The sequence below is a fragment of the Giraffa tippelskirchi genome, chromosome 13, assembly GCF_054371585.1.
Source record: "Giraffa tippelskirchi isolate mGirTip1 chromosome 13, T2T-mGirTip1v1.2.pri, whole genome shotgun sequence".
In the NCBI taxonomy this organism is placed as follows: Eukaryota; Metazoa; Chordata; class Mammalia; order Artiodactyla; family Giraffidae; genus Giraffa; species Giraffa tippelskirchi.
In genome coordinates, this window is record NC_137287.1 from 80,841,311 (window position 1) to 80,863,427 (window position 22,117).

General features: G+C 41.7%; 1 long non-coding RNA gene across 1 annotated transcript in view; it reads left to right on the forward strand.

Annotated features, from left to right (window-relative positions):
- Positions 1–8,574: 8,574 nt before the first annotated feature.
- Positions 8,575–22,117, forward strand: part of LOC145533470 (uncharacterized) — a 48,850-nt gene continuing 35,307 nt past the window's right edge. The window contains exons 1-3 of the long non-coding RNA XR_014074105.1: positions 8,575–8,756; positions 19,406–19,502; positions 20,524–20,629. This is a non-coding gene — a long non-coding RNA (uncharacterized LOC145533470). The remainder of the gene's footprint in view (positions 8,757–19,405; positions 19,503–20,523; positions 20,630–22,117) is intronic.

Sequence of the window (22,117 nt, forward strand, 5' to 3'; positions counted from 1 at the left end):
GTGTCCACTTCTTCATTCTTTGGCCCCTGATAAGGTTTTCCTCTAAGTAAGTCATTCCCCATCCACCACACTCAACTACTGAAAACTGTTCTGAAACCAGACTGATGGCGCAGGTTCCCGCTGAACAAACCTTCTTTGTTAGCCACGTCGTTTGGCTCCAAAGGGCATGTGAGCAGCATCAGGAATAATTTCATGATAATCTAGGTCAGGTTTTCCCTTCTCACTTGGTGCCAGAGTGTGGGAGCAACAGTTTCACTGACTTCAGGAGTCAGCGCAGCACAGGATGGCTTATCTGTGTGGCTGTGTTTCTCCGATGGGGCTCCGACCAGGGAGAGTAGAATCCCTGCTCTCAAGCAACAGTGGGAATGATGCTGAGAGCTCTACTTGATCTCAAAACCCTATCAGTGTACGTATGCGGATTTCGGTTCTTTTCTTTTCAAAACTCTTTCAGTTCACTAACAACTAGTCGAATAACATTACATTTTGGCTAAGCAGAATGTGAGAAGCCATGTTACATTTGAAAAAGAAACTTTTCTTTTTAAGGTATAAAAGATAACAGACTTAACAACTGACAATGATGAAACCACTTTGCCTATAACACAACTCCAAAGATAGGGGCGAATTCACTTTAAACGTTTCTTAGTTTCATTGAAATTTCAGGACTGTTTGAAGAAATGGAAAGACAGAGCTTTGAAGGCAAGTATATAAAATGTAAATTGCTTCCTCGTATTATGGTAGTTGGTGGACTATTGTTCCCAGCCTTTTTGGACGAAGAGTGAATTCTGATCGTCGGCTCTGGGTTTCCTGGTTTCTCACAGTAACTTGGCTTCACTGAATAGTAGATTCCCTCAAAGTCCCACCGTGCCATTTATTAGCTGTGTTACTTCCAATAAATTAAACTGTATCGTTTTCCTCACCTGTAAATAGGGGGAAATCATAATGCCTGACTCATAGGACTCTATTGTTAATTATTAAGTGAGATTATGTTGGCAAATCCCCTGGTACAGGGCCTATTATTTCTTAATACAAAAAGCTTACATCTTTTTTTTTTAGTGAAGCATGACTATTTTATTTTAAAACTTAGCAATTGCATTGCTGGGGTTTACTGTTTCCACAGTGTGTCACAGATTATTCTAGTTAGTTTTTAAATTATTTTTTAAAACGTCATATTTGATATTGAAGTGCTTTGTTATTCTAACTGACATGGAACAAGGAAAAAAAAAGCTTTTATCTTAATACAAAATAGATACTCAAGAAAGACCTACTGGATAGCACAGGGAGCTCTACTCACTATTCTGTAGTGACCTATATGAGAAAAGAATCTGAAAAAGAATAGATATACATATATGTATAACCAAATCACTTTGCTGTACACCTGAAACTAACACATTAGAAATCAACTGTGCTCCAATATAAAATACAAATTAAATTAAAAGCTCTATAAATATTAACTATGCTGTTGTTTCTTCTTGTCATGGACCCTAACTGAGGTGGCCTCAGGAAGACTCTGTTCAGGATGGAGGGGACACATGTATACTTTTGGCTGATTCATATTGATGTATAGAAAAAAGTCATCACAGTATAGTAAAGTAATTATCCTCCAATTAAAATAAATAAATTAAAAAAAGAAGACTCTAGAAAACCCTAGCATTTGGGGTAAGATACTGCAGCCTCCAAACCTTGAATCTGAATGATGGTGCAGGTGTTCAGTACACCTGACGGATCTCTGCACGTAAATGTTCACGTTCAGGGAGCTCCCAGTACTAGGGGAGCAGGGACCCTAACTCAGAATCTGTCCTCAACAGTAGTGGGATTAGGGCTTTGCATGCTTTTCAGGCTGGAGCTCTTCAAGTTACTGGCCTGCTTCTCCCTCCAGAGCCCTTGAAACTTGTGCTTTCTCCAGTCTCAGCTCTATGGGAATTGAACACTGGTTGTCACTGAACCCTGGCTGTTTTATCTGGCCTCCTAGCTCTGGCCCGGAGGTTTCATCATGAGAGGTATTCCTGGTCTGTCATTCATGTCTCACGAGAGAGACTTCTCCACTGTACAGGGAGTGTCTAAATTCCGCATAGAAGCAGGATATTTTTTATCACGAATAATAAAGAATCGAATGACTTACTTTCACAAATATACAAATGTTATCTTCTGCAAACCAATCTTCCTGGTGGGTATTATTTGGCTTGTACAATGCAATGCTTCTTTGTCATGATTCCTTAAAATATAATAGACATAAAATGATAGCAGAAAAGTCAGTTGCAAATAACTCTTCATTATGACTTTTAGGATAGGTTGTAGAACTATGTATCATGAAGAAAAATCCTAGAAACTGTTTTAAAAAACAGTCTTAAGCTATTATAGTTGAAGAGGAGATCATGGAAAGAAAGCATTTTCTTTGTAAGCCTCAACAGAATGGACACATGGCACTTTAGTGGAAATCCTATAAGGAAGAATATTATTAATGATAAGCATTCTGTCATTAATGTTTAAAAAGTCACTTTTAAAGCATGAAATATAAAGATAGATACATATATACATGTATATCTGGGGTTTCCTTGGTGGCTCAGTAGTAAAAACACAAACAAACAAACAAAACAACCCACCTGCCAAGGCAGGAGATGTGGGTTCAATCCTGGGGTTAGGAAGATCCCTTGGAGAAACAAAATGGCAACCCACTGCAGTATTCTTGCCTGGAAAATCCCATGGGCAAAGGGGGGCTACAGTCCATGGTGTCACCAAGAGTCGGACATGACTGAGTGACTGAAACAACAACAATATGTATGTCTCTATATTTTTAATGAAAGTGAAAGTTATTCAGACGTGTCCAACTCTTTGTGACCCCATGGACTGGATAGTCCATGGAATTCTCCAGGCCAGAATACTGGCCTTTCCCTTCTCCAGGGGATTTTCCCAACCCAGGGATTGAATCCAGGTCTCCTACATTGCAGGCAGATTTTTACTAGCTGAGCCACAAGGATATCCTAAAAGTTTTGAACAGGTTTACACGTCATTACCTAGAAATTCCAGTTCCAGGGTGTTATCTGACAAGAAATATTTGTTGAATGCCAACTAGATTTTCTGGGCATTTGAGATTCATCAAGAACATTTATCAGTGCGCTTTCTGAGCTTACATGCTAGCAGGTCACCACAGACAATAAACAGTGAACATAATGACTGAGTAAATCAGAAAGTATGTTTGAGGGGTTAGCGCTATGGGAAACTAGGAGAGCAGGTGGGGGGTCAGGAGTGGGAATGTGGTAAAGAGCAGGTTACAGATTAAACAGCAACTCATTGCATTATTTTTAATAGTATTCTATTGTATGAGAGCATCAAAATTTGTTTTAGTTTATTCCTAAATCTCCATTATAAATAAAGCTTCAATGAACATCCATATCCATATGTGTGTATACATTTGTCTCCCTGCCTGATTATCTTCTCAAAATAAATCTTCAAAATTAAATTATTAAGTCAAATACTATACTCAGGTTTATGGCTTACCTTAGAGAAAGTCTGAGCCAATTTACACTCATCTTGCACTTACATTTTTTTATGCTTGCCCAATTTCATCATCAAAAGTGGTAATGACTAGATTTTTCATGATATATCCTATGACATCAAATGAAAATTTAAAAACCGTGTATTTGCTATAACATGTTAATCACACACACACTTGACTAAATGTTAATACACCAGCATATTAACAGTCTTTCTTTTTTAAATTCAATACTACAGGTGATTTTTGCTTTTTCCCTCATACTTTCCCGCAGTTCCTAGCTTTTCTATACTCAATGTGAATTTTCTTTGTCTAATCACTTTTGCTTTTACAGATAATAAAGAAAAATCAACTTTAAGCAAGCAAACAATATTGAGAAGCTTTATAATGCTTTGTCAAAGTTCGTGACAGATCACAGTTTCATGGATCAGAAAATTCCATTTCTTCATTTTCTTATTAATCTTCTCAAATGGTAAAGTATCTGAAAACACAAACTAACAATTCTTACTATCATCTTTTGGCCAGACTACTTGACTGATTTGCTTAGGATACAGCAGAAAAAGTCCTGTTCCTTTTCTGCTAGGTGGCTTGGTCCTTAAGACTTGGAAATGAGTTTTCCTAAAAGAGCAGCCACAGTTCAACTTAAAAAGCTTTGTTTGGGATGGGGTGGGGAGGATCTTGCAGGGTGGTCCTGCATCAAATCTCTCCAAAGCAGCCACTCATCCCTTCACCCAAAAGCATTCTTTAGGGGGACCAAACCTGTTAAAAAATGACCAAGTCAGATATAGATTTATTCATGCAACAAATATTTACTAATGAAAGTGCTGGTGATACAGAAGTGAATTAAAGAGACCCCAAAAGTCCATGCACTTATGGAGCTTCTCTGCTAGTGGGGGAGGCCACACTGTAAACAAGGTGAGTAAGTACATCACTGGTAGGTTCCACAGGACAAAAATAAAGTAGGAAGGAAGATTCTGACACACAGGAGGGTGAGGCATGCTGAAAGCTGAGATCAAGTAAGCTAGTGAGGAGCCTCACTGAGAAACTGCAATGTTTTCAGTAGCATCATTTCCTTGGCATATTTCTTGCAGTAACCTTGAGACATTCTGACCCCAGGAGAGTAGCTGGGTGGTTGGACTCTGGTTAATATCACCAAGGACATCCATCTGGGGCCTGGCCCTCTTTCAGAACCCTTGGGAACTGAAGTGATGGCAGCTGCTGGGTGGCTGAGAAACCAGAGGGGAGAAACCAGGAGAAATAATGAGAGAATTTGCCCGAAGCCAGCGCTGTGTCAGGCGTGTCTTTTCATCTTAACTGAGCTGACTTGCTCCCCTTTACGCCCCTGCCTCTGTCTCTCTCTGCTTTGTCATTCCTTGGCTTCACTCCAACTGCATTTGAGACACCCTCCAGAACAAATAACTAAGACTCCCAAACATTTAGAAAATTGACAAGGTAAGAATTTTTATTGAAAAGCCAGTTTGTGCACTTGCAGCCACCACTTATTGGCAAATACTAGATTTTTTTTGAACAGTGAAAACAAGTAATATTTTAAAGTAGCTATACATTTTTGTTGTTGTTGTTCAGTTGCTAAGTTGTGTCCGACTCTTTGCGACCTCATGAACTGCAGCATGCCAGGCTTCCCTGTCCTTCACCATCTCCTGAAGTTTGTTCAAACTCTTATCCATTGAGTTGGTTGATAAGATGGATTCACCGACTCAATGGATGGTTAGATGGCATCATCTAACCATCTAGCCATCTCAGCCTCTATTGCCCCCTTCTTCTCCTGCTCTCAATCTTTCGCAGCATCAGGGTTTTTTCCAACAAACTGGGTCTTCACATCAGGTGGCCAAAGTATTGGAGTTTCAGCTTCAGCATCAATCCTTCCAATGAATATTCAGGGTTAATTTTCTGAATATTTAATTTAGGATTGATTGGATTGATTTCCTTGCTGTCCAAGGAACTCTCAAGAGTCTTCTCTAGCACCACAGTTGGAAAGCATCAATTCTTCGGTGCTCAACCTTATTTATGGTCCAACTCACATCCGTACATGACTACTGGAAAAACCATAGCTTTGACTAGATGGATCTTTGTCAGCAAAGTGATATTTCTGCTTTTTAATAAGCTGTCTATGTTTGTCATAGCTTTCCTTCCAAGGAGCAAACATCTTTTAATTTTGTGGCTGCAGTTACCATCTGCAGTGATTTTGGAGCCCAAGAAATCTGTCACTGTTTCCACTTTTTTCCCATCTATTTGCCATGAAGTGACAGAACCGGATGCCATGATCTTTGTTTTTTGAATGTTGAGTTTTAAGCCAGCTTTTTCACTCTCCTCTTTCACCCATAAAATTCACATTTTATGTATAGGAAATAAGTGTTCATGTACAAGGACCCTTAGCATCAACAGAATTTTGTTGTTTTGGGTAATTTACAAATTTCAGATATGATGGGAATGGACGTGTTCATTCCTTCCCACATGCACTTGAATACATGGTTTATGCTGGGCTCACAACTTGTCTGGCCTCTGGGTGTTCCCAAAGTAAGCATGTCAATTCCTTGTGAAATATTTGTATCTGTTACACTCTCCTTGAGGATTAATAATGTCACACAGGGACAGAATGAAGACAGTTTAATAGTAAATATAAAATACATGCTTTTTGGATAATATAAAGATATTTTTACCCAAAAGTCTCCAAAGGCTCTTCAACTTTGAACGATAGTCAAGTTTCTATTTTGTCATGTTAGGGCAACAAGGCATGCAGTGTCCAAACTGGTTAATAATTCTGAGCTCATGTTTATTTGTTTTTGGATTTATTTTTGTATGAACATTTGAATGTCATTATGTCTGATGTTCAGTAAGAATGAGTCCAATAAATGTAGCCAAATGATGACTCTGGAGGCTGCCTGGCATGATTCCCCACTTCATGTCCATCTTGATCTCTACCTGTCACTCCCCAAGGCCATGGCTCTGCCTACTTCTGCTCAATCGCTCCCTGGAGGGGAACAGTGCCAGGAGTTCAGGAAGGAGCCAATTATGGTGGAATGGCTGGACGGATTGAAATCCTAAAGAGTTATATAAATCTGAAGGTTGGATTATCGTCATGTATATTATAGTATGTGAGATGGGCTTCCCTGGTGGCTCAGATGGTAAAGTCTGCCTGCAGTGCAGGAGACCTGGGTTCAATCCCTGGGTTGGGAAGATCTCCTGTAGAGGGGAATGGAAACCCACTCCAGTATTCTTGTCTGGAGAATCCCATGGACAGAGGAGCCTGGCAGGCTACAGTCCATGGCATTGCAAAGAGTCGGACACAACTGAGAGGCTAACGCTTTCAACATGTGAGATAAAGAGAGGAATTAAGTAGAAGGGGTGCTAACTGTGACTGGAAGAGGTGTGTGTCTCTCTTCTCTGGAAAACAAGCCACCAGCACCTGCATCCCATCCCAATCATGCACCCTACCTTGTAGTTGTTCAGTCACTCAGTCGTGTCTGACTCTGCAACCCCATGCACTGCAGCACACCAGGCTCCCCTGTCCTCTACTATCTCCCAGAGTTTGCTTAAATTCACATTCATTGAGGCGGTGATGCTATCGAACCATCTCATTCTCTGCTGCCCCCTAACTTATAACTGGTTTAATCAGAGCTGGTACAGCACTCCTGCTGTGGGAGGAGACAGGGAAAAGGACTCAGGAAGTAGTCTGAGCTGTATTTATACTCTCAGTTGAAGTATTTAAAGAGCAGGTCTACAGTTACTGGGAATCAGATTGGAAAACTGGTCACTGAGCCGCTTGTGATCCCGCCTTGTTGGCTAGTGTAGATGGCCAAGCGGAGCCCCTGGATGGTGCCTCTCTCCATCTGTTGTGGATGGATTCCTGCCATCGTTTCACTGAAGAACAAAAAGACACCCTGATTCAGATAGAATGCAGAGTGATGCGGGCTCTGGCACCAGTCAGCAGTCAGAATTACTCAAGGTCCGGTACACAGAATGACCTACTTAGAACTTTTCTCTTGCCTTTGGAACTCCTTGCCCTTCCTGATTCCAACCGGCACAGGAAACTCAAAGGCTCAGGGCCAGATGCTTCAGAAATTGCCATGAAGGGCTCCGAACCGTGCCGACTTCCTGTGTCAGTTGACAAACCTCTTTTTCATTAGTTTCACCCATGTTGGGGGGCTGCCCTGGGCTCTGGGGATCAGAAGATTTCTCGGCTCCCTAAACCTCTCTCTTCTCCCCTTTAGGGACACGAGTCCTCTGTTTTCCATCATGTCATCTCTTGAGGGGGTGCCTAACAAGGTGAGGCTCCCTCCTGCCCAGCCTAACCCAGGTGGCTTCCGTGAACACGTTTGGTTTCACATAGACTCTGCCCTCCCACATGGAAATCACTGACTGGGAACAGGTTTGTCTGGTGTAGCTTCTAACAGCCAGGTCCCTGCTGGAGTCATGAACGTGAAGGATGAAAATTCTCCTTATTCAGGTTTCACTGGGACAGGAGAAGAGACGCTCAGAATGGGAGGCCTGGGAGCACGACATCTCCAACTGTCCTGGGGAGACACAAAAAATGCCTTGTCTGCTGTTCCTTTTTCCACTTTAGCCTTCTTTAATATATGCATTTATGTATTATATATAAATTTATATTTAAATTAGGTATAATTTATATGGGACTTCCCAGGTGGTTCAGTGGGTAAAGAATCTGCTTGCAGTGCAGGAGATGCAGGTTCGATCCCTGTGTCAGGAAGATCCCCTGGAGGAGGGCACGGCAACTCACTCCAGTATTCTCACCTGGAGAATCCCATGGACAGAGGAGCCTGGCAGGCTACAGTCGACATGGTTGCAAAGAGTCAGACACAACTGAAGTGACTTAGCATGCATGTATAAATTATATATAAATTTATTATTTAACTATATAGTTATATTATGCATAAATTTATGTCATATAAGTAAACGTGTTAAAAACCCCATTGTGCCTGGAAAGGATTGGCCTGACCTCAGTGCCTTTGGCTGTGAGAAGTCTGCTTGTATATGAGCACACAGTGGGCACTTCCTGCCCCATTGTGATCCCAGAATCACATGACGCTCAGCTGTCCTGCTGACAAGCCTTCCCATGGAATGGCTTTGGAATGCAATTGAAACACCCCTAGTGGAGCTCTTCTTTCCAGTGAAGTCAACTGGGTCTGGGCTTTGGTGAAGAATGATGATCCCTCCATTTTGTGAATGAAGCAACTGATGTCTTCAACGCACTGAGTCTGAAGCAGAAAGAGAAGAAGGATCAAAAATGGTGAGCCTCAAAAACATTTTCTTATTTCCCTTTCTAACCATAACGAGTCCTCCTGCTGGAGACAAAAAATAAAATTATGGACTTATTGTTTTTATAATAGTAGAATCTCCCCAAATGAGAAAAATATAATTTTTCTCCAGAAGAAGGACCGCTGACATTTGTTGAGATGTTCCCAAGGTAGAGACAAGAGCAGTGGAATGTCCTATGGTTGAATCTTATGAATATTTACTCGGATTCTAGGTATAATCTGATAGCCCACATTTGACTTTGGTTCAAGGCAGGGCAACCAAGCCAACAATGAAAGAGACTCCACTCAGAATGGCCATGACTCTTCAAAATGGGGAGATTTTCTTATTTATGTGATGCTTCCTTGGAAGCTAGCTAACCCTTCTTCAGAGATGAAGGTAGATTGTGTCTGTAATTTCTAAGTTTGGCCATTCATTCATACCACCTGGGGTGGCTGGGGAAACTGAGTCTTACAGCCTATAGAGCTACTGATTCAGATTTTAAGATGGTGTCTATAAAGCAATTGCTTCCAAGTGATCTCAAACCTATTACAGGTCTGTACTCAAGCATTAAGGAATAGACCCTGGAACATGCTCCAGACTCTAGGATTCCAGGGGGCACTGAATATATGTGTGTGTGTAAGTGTGTGTGTGTAATGTTTGTATGTACATATATACATATATATGACAAGTGCTTCATAAACCAGAGAGTGTCATGTCAGATGTTGTTAGTTATCATCAGACACCTCTATGTTTCACCATGAGTCTATGTGAGGCTGAGCTTACAGCCAATAAGGAAAAATCAAGATAAATTCTAAAAAAAAATCAGGCGCTCTTGTGTGTGGCAAAGCTGGCATTTCACCAGAGTGTCAGTTGCTGCGGACACAGGGACAAGAAATCACAAGCAGAGCTGGCTGGGTTCAGTAGGTTTAGGGGTGAGTGCAAGACACAGACTCAGAACTGGGGGTAAAGACAGAGAACACGAGTCAGGGAAAGAAGCTGGACAGAAGCCAGGTAGGTGGGAAACAAGCTGTGTACACATGTCAAATGGCAGAGCACACAGGGTGACCCAGACCTGACAGGCAGGAACCAGAAGACCTATAGGAGGTGCACAGAAGCTTGAGGTGCAAGACCAGACAACAGGAGAACCACTCAGAAAATCGAAACGGGGCCCCCCTCCCTAAACGCAATTGGCTAGGGCCAAGGAAGGGTCTGATGGAGGGTCCGGGTCACGAGAAGATGCTCAGAGTCAGGCTGTTTCTGAAACCGGTGGACCCTGCTGTTCAAATGAGAGTCTGCTGTCTTTCAGGTCTGTGAGAGCATAAAATGCACACCCTGAAAGGTTTGCAAAGAATCTGAGTTTCTCAGCCAAATGGGCCATTGCCTGGGGTTGTGCCCCCTGAGTAAAACAAAATAGTCCCAGTCACTAACTGCGCAGAGCTTACCGTCTACTGGAACACAGCTTTAAGATCTTTTTGCCAAAGTTAAGTCTGATTATTTAAGTGCTCCTGAAGCAGGATGTAAATTGCATCACCCCAAGTTTAGACGATACCTACACCTGGGGAAGAATTATTAAACTTTGCTCAGCCTCTAATGAAAACATAATGAATACCCTTCTCAAAATGCAGTTCAGAGAAGGTAAGGAATACTCTTGACAAATTTATTCAAAGCCTGAGACTGTTTAAGAGAATGAAGATTGGGGATATTATTATATTTTACTCATAACATGATTGGTCAGGCAAATATGAGAAAATTATTATGTTGTAAAACACCTGGCATATGCAAAAGGAAGTCTTTTGAACTTTATTGAAGTTTATACTACTGTTAAAACATAACAAATTTAAGTAGAAAATGGAGCTTTTATATTGGCAGCCCCAACATACTATCGAAAAAAAATCGCAGAAATATTGGCTTTGATAAAAGTTAATGCAACAAGCTTAACTGGTCATTTGTTGATATATCTGAACATGTTGAAAACTGCTCATTAATAGTATAGAAATAATCAGTTTTATTAAGGGATGGTCTTCGTACTTAAGATTTTTCAAAGTGATTTGTAATGATACAGAGAGAGGATAAGTTCAAGTTTTTATAGGCTGATGATTTAATGAATCACATGAAATTGAACATCTTTGAATATTTTTAACCTAAAAAATTGATAGTTTCATATGAAGGTGAAGGTGTGTTAGTCACTCAGTTGTGTCTGACTCTTTGCAATCCCCTGACAGGCTCCTTTGTCCATGGGATTCTCCAGGCAAGAATACTGGAATGGGTAGCCATTCCCTTTTCCAGGGGATCTTTCTGATCCAGGGATCAAACTGGGGTCTCCTGCCTTGCAGACAAATTCTTTACCATCTGAGCCACCTTTATGGATCAACCTAATTACTAATGTGGAGGGCCAATTGGTTGTTCACAGAAAAGGGGTAGTGTAAATTCCACATGAAACATCCCTTTGGCCAATAAAGAAGCCTCATTTATGGAATAGCTGTTAAATATATGATGAATATATCAGATGTTGCTAATATTTTGAATATAGTTTTTAATAAACTGAATGAGGTCAGTCTAGCAATGTAGAGCCACAGTGTGCTAACAACTTCACAGTTAAAAAGTGAAACTAACATGTGACTTTTGGACTCCATGTGTGAAAGAGAAGAAATTTCCCTCTTCTGAAATTAAGTGCATGTCTGATAGGAAGAGGCACCAACAATGTGTTTTTCATTGTTAATTGTTGTTGTTTAGTTGCCAAGTTATGTCTGACTCTTTCTGCGACCCCATGGACTATAGCCCACCAGGCTCCTCTGTCCTTGGGATTCTCCAGGCAAGAATACTGAAGTGAGTTGCCATTCGCTTCTCTCTGGGTCTTCCCAACCCAGGGATTGAACCTGTGTCTCCTGCATTGGCAGGTGGATTCTTTACCACTGAGCCACCTGGGAAGTCCCTGCTGTTAATTAGATCACTGAAAAACGTCATTGTGTTCTAGGATACATTCGAATAATTTTTTTCTGCCACAAATGAACATATAAAATAGATGAGGAGTCCACCCACTGACAGTGCATAAATTAAACATGAACTATAGCAGAATACTTGCAGCTGAAAGCAATAGGAAGCCCAGTGAAACATATCTAAAATAATAAGGCCATTTCTCTCACAAAACTCAAAGTCTGTATGTCTCAACACTGTCAACAAGGACCAGATGCCTGGTCCAGGTCCCTGGGCTGGGAGCCCATGATTGCCATGGCCCCCCAGTTTGAGAATCACAAGCACTGCAACAGGGTCTTGCTGAAGTCCTTTGACAGATGCCCTTCAGCAGACCTCCCCTCTGGTCTCATTGTTTGGAAGGACTTCAGTGTCAAGAAGGTTGAGAACAACTTTATTCACTGAGATCAGTCAACTTCACCTTTGGAGGGTGACGAAGAGTCCCACCTTTCTGAAGGACTTAACCACTTTTACAGAAGGGTGGGCAAAATGGAGGTTCTGTTATTGAGAAACAGCTCCTAGGATGCATGTTGGAAGGGAGCCAAGAGTACAGACCTCAAATTCAACAATAAATCAAAGATGGCTCAGCAGGTAAAGAGTCTCCCTGCAATGCAGGAGACACAGGAGACATGGGTTTGCTCTCTGGGTTGAGAAGATCTCCTGGAAAAGGAAATGGCAACCTGCTCCAATATTTCTGCCTGGATAATCCCATGGACAGAGGACCCTGGTGGGCTATAGTCCAAAAGGTACCAAACAGTCAACCATGACTGAGCAGCTAAGCAAACACACCCACACACACACAAGGATCATAAAAAAAAGTTACAAGTGGATTAAAATCTTCCCTGTCTTCAGTTTTCCATGATCCTTCACCTCTGGATTCAGATCTGACTTTAGCTGGAGTCCAGGTCACAATGTATTCATGCTATATGAAGCAAATATGTCCCCCACATTCACTCATAACTATAAGTTGAATTGTGGTGATGTGAATCTACTTTTTCTATTAATTTATTTAATAAATAAAATATTATTAATATTATATGATATATTATTACATTATATCAATACCATTAAATATATACTATTTTAATATATAATACACACTATTTTATATAAAATATATGATATTTTTAAATATCATACTTTAATATAGTGAAAGTCGCTCAGTCATGTCCAACTCCTTGCAACCCAATGGACTGTACAATCTGTGGCATTCTCCAGGTCAGAATACCGGAGTAGGTAGCCGTTCCCTTCTCCAGGGAACCTTCCCAACCCAGGGTTTGAACCCAGGTCTCCCACACTGTGGGTTGATTCTTTACTAGCTGAGCCACAAGAGAAACCCAAGAATACTGGAGCGGGTAGACTATACTTTCTCCAGCGGATCTTCCTGACTCAGGAATTGAACCGGGGTCTCCTGAATTGCAGATGGATTCTTTACCAACTGAGCTACCAGGAAAACCCATCATTATATTGTATGTCAATATTAAATTATTGATAAAATATTTATTTAGTACAGAGAATGTTGCTTTATTTTAGGAGGCAGAATACATTTGGTTTTAAATAAAGGAGATCTCCAGGATTTCAGCGTTTGAGTGGCAAATGGAAAGAATTAGCCAAATGATACTGAACATATGTTAGATTTAAGACTTAATTCTAGCCTAGAACTATGAACTCCATGCAATTAACAAACCATCTGAAATTAAAGGGAGGAATATTATGATGGGGATTCATATCAGGGGAGGGAATCGACTGGTGTGGACAGACACAAGGGCAGAGCCATGCATGAAAACACTGGGATGTTGACATAAGAAAGAAACATGGCCAGGCTTCTCCATCCTCCTCTTGCAGAGTTAATAGTTAATGAGCCTGGTCTTGCTACACCTTTATATTATCTGTGGTTACTTAGTAAATGGTACATAGTTCATTCTGTATATGGTTCAGTTCTTCTAAGCTATTTTTGGGGTTTTCTTGGTAAAATTGGAAGTTTAAAAAAACATAGCAAAATAAAACAACTCCTTCAGGGTTGCTGAAATGGGTAGATCCAAACATATTCTGTGAATCACCTACCTGACATTAGGGAGGAAGTGTAGAGGGCCTGCTCTTATCTGTTTCTGCCATGAGGTTATGTGCATAAATTTATAAACTGATGCAGAGTTATAAACTGATGCAGAGTTATGTGCATAAATTTATAAACTGATGCAGAGGGTCCCCAGAGGGAGGAAGATCCTCTTGGAAGAATATTTTAAAGACACTGCTTGTGTATCAGCCAATTTTTTTTTAAGTTAAGAAAACTATCCTGTCTTAATTATTTTTTCCTTGAGACCCTACGTTTTAACTCATTGTTCTAGTTTTCTTGCCGAGTAATTATAAAGTTTTTTGTAAGGTTGTTTGTGGCTGTCTGGCATCCTTCTTATCTCTCTCACTTTTCTCCTCTTGACCTTCCCCAATTCTACACGTTCTGATATCTTTTCTGTCTCCCGCAGAGATGGACCAAGTGTACATTCACGTCTTCCCTTTAAATCTCTGACCCATGACTCTGCTCCAGATTCCAGAAAGCGCAGGCTGCCTTCTCATCTACAAAATGTTTCTTCTCCTGGTCAATGCTGTTATTTCCACCCAAACAAAATGAGAATGAATTTTACCATGTTGAGTAAAAGAGATATGTAACTTCTTTGAGTTAGAAGGAACTTTAGAGACAAATGGCAAATGGGGAAAAATAATATCTTTTTCCATGGAAGCAAAAGGTATTTTTTTTAACTTGAAGAATTAATATGAAATAGCAAGGGAAAGATAAACAACCCAAGGAACAAATGGGCTAAGGGTTTGCAAAGCAGTTCTCAACAAATGACAGAAACCTGAAAAACATATATTTCATGCTTTGAATCTTATTATCAGTCAATGGAATACAGATGAGAGAATGGTGCCATTTTTATGTATCAGGATGTCAAAGCCTGAAAAGGATTATGGCCCCTGGTGTTGGCATCAGTGTAAGGAAGTGGGGGTGTTATATGCTACAACTACAAGCTAAGAGGTCTGTTATATGTGCAGACTTTCTCTAGGGCATTTGGTGGTGCCTAATTAATACCTCAGTTGGTAAAGAATCCTCCTGCAATGCAGGAGACCCCAGTTTGATTCCTGGGTTGGGAAGATCTGCTGGAGAAGAGATAGGCTACCCACTCCAGTATTCTTGGGCTTCACTTGTGGCTCAGCTGGTAAAGAATCTGCCCGCAATGCAGGAGACCTGGGTTCGATCCCTGGGTTGGGAAGACCCCCTGGAGAAGGGAAAGGCTACCCATTCCAGTATTCTGGCCTGGAGAATTCCATGGACTGTATAGTCCATGGGGTCACAAAGAGTCAGACATGACTGAGCAACTTTCATTTCACTTCACTTCAATAAAGCCTTAGGGCTTCCCAGGTGGCTCAGTGGTAAAGAATCTGCCTATCAGTGCAGGAGACTCAGTTGCCACAGGTTTGATCCCTGGGCTAGGAAGAGCCCCTGCAGAAGGAAATGCAGAAGGAAATGGCAATCCACTGCAGGATTCTTGCCTGGAAAACCCCATGGACAGAGGGCCATCCTGGCTCCAGGGGGTCACAAAGAGTTGGACACAGCTGAGCATACACACACACACACACACACACATCAAAGCCTTAAACATGCTTATAGTCTTTGAAGTAAGAACACTCCCAGCATTTTATCCTAAAGAAATAATTAGAGAATCAGGCAGAATTTTTATGTGCCAGAACATTCCATGTAGTATTTGTAACCTCAAAAAAAAAAAAAAAGAAAGAAAGAAAGATAAAGAAAAAGCAATCCCTAACTGCACAGTGTTAAACTACTAAATAAGTAGTATTAAATAAATTGTGTATCCATGGGATACAAGCAAATGCCAAGCAAAAACATTCAGTCTCACCTTCATCCCACTTCCAGAGGTACCTGCTACCATCGATATGTTAGTTCTTGGGGCCTTTTTGGTGCAAAGATAGTTGTTTTTGTCTTTCTTCTGAAGGAGCTCAGAGTTCAAGTTTCTTTGAGCCTCTAAATCGGTTATCATTCATTCTTTTACTTTTTGGCTTGCAAAATCCAGTTGCTATCATCTTCTCTTCCATTATTTTTCCCCTGTGGGCCTTTAAGAAAATTCCCTTCTGTTATTTTAGTGGTGTTTTGGGGAGAAACAGAGTTAAATGTGTATTTTTCAATCCATCATATTTAACTAAGCATTCATAGTCTAAGATTTTTTGAAAAGCTTGTTGGCTGAGACTGCTTGCAAGTTTTCTTTAAAAAAAATTTATTAATAAACTTAAAAAAGCTTTTATTTTATATTGAAGTATAGCCTATTAACAATGATGTGATAGTTTCAGGTGAACAGCAAAGGGACTCAGCCACATGTATACATGTACCATTCTCCCCCTAACTGCCATCCCATCCAAGCTGCCACATGACATTGAACAGAGCTCCCTGTGCTACACAGCAGGTCCTTGTTGGTTATCTGTTTTAAACACAGCAGTGTGTATGTGTCCATCCCAAACTGCCTAACTATACCCTCTCCCAGCATAAGTTCCTTCTCTAAGTCTGTGAGTCACTTTCTGTTTTGTAAGTTCATTTGTATCATTTATTTTTAGATTTCACATATAAGGGATGTTATACAATATTTCTCCTTCTCTGTCACTTGCAACTTTTCAGTGAGAGGGAATTTTGTGTGCCCATTTGAGTGTTTAGTGGGAGCAGATGTTCTAGAGCTTCCAGTGTGCCAAGCTCATGGTGCATTAGAGTGAGAAAGAGGAAAGACACCCTCCCCATTCTGAGTGATAAATTTTTAAAGCAATTTAGTGAGACATCTCTTTTGTTCACAGCTCTTTTTATTTACAAAGGATTCTCAGATGCATCACTGCATGCTGGGGTCTGAGAGGAAGTCCAGGTGATAGAGACCAACACTCTGTTTGATTCTATCCGGCTCCCTCTTCACTTAGGATTCTCCAGGGCTGGTTTTCCTGGTTTCCCAGACACGGCTAGTCACATCTGAATCCCCAGAGTGAAGGCAATTTAGGCTGGAGCTGGGATTCCCACTACATTTATTTTCTTAGCAAGAGACTTTCGGATCACTTAACCAACTTCTTCGTTTTACAGGGAAGCAATCTGAGGCCTAGAAAAGTTCAAATGACTTAATTAAGGTCACAGGCTAAGTAAGTGGGAGGATCTCATGACCGGAGCTGTAACCAAGGAAGTCTAACATAAATTTGATCTTCCTTGAGAAAATATTACAGAAACAAAGAAAGTTATCTCACTGCATAAGATAGGAAAGGCAGGAGGAAGTCTGCCTAACTGATCCTGATCCTATAAAGGTAAAGGCATAAAATGTGACCTTCACATCTCGCCTACTTAACCTCTCTCCAGCACTGAAATTTTAGGACAAAAATAACTCACATTTACCAAAGCCTAAACATTTCGGTTCACAATCATACTAGAGGAATGGAAGCTTGCTAGTCCAGGGTGATTGGGGTTCCTCAAGTCCAGTCTTTGTTGAACTTTCCCCATCTCTGCATCCTTTTTCAGCATACAGTGTTATTCTTTTCTTGTTGCTATAAATATTTCTTGCACTTTCCTCTCCACTTCTCCCCTTCCAGTGAAGGCTCTGGTTTTCACTTTAGATTTCATCTCTGCTTACTCTCAGCCCATAAGGTCTGGTGTGTGCTGTGGGCTAAGTTGCTTCACTTGTGTCCGACTCCGTGCAATCCTATGGACTGTAACCCGAGAGGCTCCTCTGTCCATGGGATTCTCCAGGCAAGAAAACTGCTGTGGGTTGCCATGCCCTCTTCTAGGGAATCTTCCCAATCCAGGGATTGAACCTGTGTCTCCTATGTCTCCTGCATTGGCAGACAGGTTCTTTACCACTAGCACCATCTGGTAGACTATATATATATATATCCATACATATATACATATATATATATATATCTGAATCACTTTGTTTTATACCTGAAGCTAACACAGTATTGTAAAACAACTATACTTCAATTTAAAAAAGAAAGAATTCTTCCACGGTTGTTCTGCCAACAAGATACAGAATGTAGACAAATCTCTGGTGTGTCTTTGGAATCTCCGCAGTGACAGACAACATGTGACATGAATAAGGTCCTTTAGGAACTGAAGTCCCTTTACATATTCCCATTTTTATTGTCTGAAAAGATTCTCATCCGAGCACTCTTAGGAACATTAAGGTAGATCTTTCAATGACTTGTATAGAAACGTGGTTAACAGAAGTGAACTCAGTTCAGTTCAGTTCAGTCGCTCAGTCATATCCGGCTCTTTGTGACTCCATGGACTGCAGCATGCTAGGCTTCACTGTCCATCACCAACTCCCGGAGCTTGCTCAAACTCATGCTCATCAAGTTGGATGATGCCATCCAACCATCTCATTCTCTGTCACCCCTTTCTCCTTCTGTCTTCAATCTTTCCCAGCAACAGGGTCTTTTCAAATGAGTCAGTTCTTTGCATCAGGTGGCTAAAGTATTGGAGCTTTAGCTTCGGCATCAGTCCTTCCAATGAATATTCAGGACTGATCTCCTTTAGGATGGACTGGTTTGATCTCCTTGCAGTCCAAGGGACTCTCAAGAGTCTGCCCCAGCACCACAGTTCAAAAGCATCAAATCTTCAGCACTGAGCTTTCTTTATAGTCCAATTCTCATATCCATACACGACTACTGGAAAAACCATAGCTTTGACTAGATGGACCTTTGTTGGCAAAGTAATGTCTCTGCTTTATAATATGCTGTCTAGGTTTGTCATAGCTTTTCTTCCGAGGAAGAAATGTCTTTTCATTTCATGGCTGCAGTCACCATCCGGAGTAATCCCTTTCTCCCCAGGTGGAACTGAGGCAAAGAAGTTTTATTTCCTTATAGCTGTGAACTTTTAAAGTCTTGACTTTGGCACAGAATCAATACCCAAGTCAGTGGTTCTCAGAGTTCTGTGCCCCAACCAGTGGCATCAGAGTCATCTGGGAACCTGTGAGAAATACAGGTTCCTGGGCTCCCCTCCAGACCTGCTGAGTCTGACCCTGCAGTGTTTGTTTGAAAGGGCACCCAAGGGATCCTGATGTAGCCACATTTGGAGGACCACTGTCCTCAGAGCCTGAGGTTAGCTCCTCTTCCAGAAAACACCTGAGATTTATTTTTAATTTTTAAAAGATTTATTTATTTATGGCTGTGCTGGGTCTTCATGGCTGTGCGAGGACTTTGTTGTTGCATGCAGGGGCTACTCTCTAGTTGTGGTGCGTGGGCTTCTCATTGCAGTGGCTTCTCTTGTGGAGCACAGACTCTAGGCACACGGGCTCAGGACTTGTGGCGCAGACTTAGTTGTCCAGTAGCATGTGGAATCTTCCCGCACCAGGAATCAAACCCATGTCCACTGCGTTGGCAGGCAGATTCTTCACTGCTGGACCATTAGAAAAGTCCGCACCTGAGATTTAAAACAGATTCTGTCTGAGAGAATGGTCTGGGCTGTCAGGTGAGTGTAGGTAAATCAGCTGAAGCCCTCTGCAGGCAGGTCCCCTGATAGCTTGGATTCAGAGATGAAGTCAGTAAGGTTCCAGATTTTCTGAAAATGATGAGAGACTTGTTCTCAACCAGAGCTTTGGGAGTTCAAGTGAGTGAATCAACATTTCCCCCAACATTTTCTAGGAAAAAAAAAGAAAAGACCAAACATCTATCAAGTTGAAGATAGACTGAATCTGGTTATACTCTTGAGTTCATCCTCAGTTACTGATGTTGATGGTGGGTGAGTAGATACTTATAGCTCTGCATAGTTGTTGTACCCTGAACAAGATGCCTGCGGGGGCACAGAGGCGGCCCCGTGGCTTCAGCGGTGCCCGTGACCTGCAAGTGCTCAGACATTTAGAGAACTCAGCTCCCGGGCTCCTGTCTTTGCTCAGCTCAGCATCATTCCCAGGGAGCAAGCTATTACCCTGGTGGGTCCAGGTTTTGTGTCATGGAGGCAGGATGAGGGGAAACTTCAACAAACAGACTCCAATTGCATTTCCCTAGTTGTGAACCTTGGACCACTTAAACCCTCTGGGGTGTTTGCAACATGCAGATCTCTGGGCACTGCCTTAAAACTGCTGAGTCAGAATCTCCAGACTCTTCATTTACTAGGCACCCAGGGCTTCCCTGGTGGCTCTGATGATAAAGAATCTGCCTGCAATGCAGGAGACCCAGATTTGATCCCTGGGTTGGGAAGATCCCCTGGAGAAGGGAGCAGCAACCCTCTGCATTATTCTTGCCTGGAAAATCCCATGGACAGTGGAGCATGATGGGCTACAGTCCATGCGGTCACAAAGAGTCGGACAGGACTGAGCGACTAACACTTTACTTTATGTTTCTCTTAGATGCAGCTACCTCTGGCAACCACTGACCTGTGCCATCTGACTTTCCTTCTCTTTTAGATTTTGATGAGAATACACAGTCTACTGCCACCAGTTGGAACTGGGGCCTCTAAAGAGGATGCTGTGCTGTGCTTAGTTGCTCAGTCATGTCTGACTCTTTGCAACCTCATGGACTGTAGCCTGCCAGGCTTCTCTGTCCATGGGAATTCTCCAGGCAAGAATACTGGAGTGGGTTGCCATGCCCTCCTCCAGAGAATCTTCCCAACCCAGGGATCAAACCTAGGTCACCCGTATTGCAGGTGGATTCTCTACCGTCTGAGCCACCAGGGAAACCCAAGAATACTGGAATGGGTAGCCTATCCCTTCCTTAGGGATCTTCCTGATCCAGGGATTGAACTGGGGCCTCCTGCATTGCAGGTGGACTCTTTACCAGCTGAGCTACCAGGGAAGCCCTCTAGAGAGGATATAAAGTTGAAAATGAGATGAGCCTGGCTTCAAGTCCCAGATCCAGCAGTGACCCCAGGTAAGACTTCTGGCAAGTGGATGCACTTGTTTGAACCTCAGTTTTCTCATCTGTAAAATGTGATGATTATAAATGGCAGAAACATCAGGAAGGGGAAATGAAAAACCGTTAGCAAAGTTATTTATACCTGTTATAAATATATGCATGTATGTAATACAGATGTGCTATTTAATAACCTTTTCTAAAGAATTCATCTGCTTTCTAGCCTTAGAAGATGCTTTAAAAGAATCTCCTTCCAAAACACTGTTCTCCAAATGGAGATGGGGATGGAAAGAAGGAAGGAAGGGAAGAAGGAAGGAGCAAAGGGGGGAGGGAAGAAGGTAAGGAGGGAGGGAGAGGGGGAGGGAGGAGAGGATCTAATAACAGGGAAAATCTGATCTTATGATTCCAACTCCTCTGTAGGGCAGGCATTTTTATGATCTAGAATGTACAGATGAGGTTGCTAAGAACCAGAGAAAAAGAGAAACACATTCCTCAGCTTTGAAACCTCGGGCTCCCTCTAGTTCCTCAAGGGGTAATCCCGGCTTTGATTCAATCTCTGCTACCATGTAGCCCCGCAGTGTTTCGACATCACTGGAGATGTGGATCTGTTCATGTCCCCATTTGCCTCTGAGGTCTCAGCAGACGTGACCCCAGAGTTGAAAGTCTGTCAAGTGTCAGGTTCCTTGAACCAGCTTTTCCTGAGGGCTTTTTTTTTTTTTGCTGAAGATATGACTCAGTCCTTCACCACCTCTGGCCAAATAAACCATGTTCCAGTTATCATGCTACCAGTATATTGTCTGAAAAAAAGAGATCTAGAGAACTTGTCTGCCCTTTGTGGCGACAGAAATCCTGGTGCAACTTTTAATGGTCTTAGTCATGCTATAGAGGGTTGTGGTGACTTAAACTTTGCTTTGAATGTCAAACTTGATTCCAGGCTTAGATATGGCACCAGGACAAGCCCATTAAAACTTAACTCTACATGTGTTGTAAGAACTGGCGTTGGTATCATTTTGGGGCCAGTGAGCTGAGAATCCATCAAAGCCTAGGTCTTTGATGATGTCACAAACATTGAACAAGAAGAACAGTCCTGGGAAAAATTGCAATCCTTGTTTGGAATGTTGTAAGTCCATTTAGGGCAAAATCCACTGACCACTTCCCATGCACTCTGCAAAGACGTCGTTCATAGGCTGTGGAGAGTTTAGAAATTGAAAACGGACACACTCAATGCAAACCAGGATTCCAGATTCTTTTTGACTTGTCAGAGAGGCAATGGAAAATAAACAATCCCCGGATAATCTAATATGGTAACAAAATTAGCTGTATCTTTTCCTTTTATACGACGTCAAAGCACAGAAGACAGGTTTCTCTTCTCCCCATGGAAAAGTCAAATAATTAAAAAATTCCCAAAGATATCAGCTTCTTCATAAGCAAAGACCTTCCACAGACTTGGCTGGTCTTTTCAGAGTGCACATACAAAAGGATAATATTTCATGGGTAGGTGTGGCC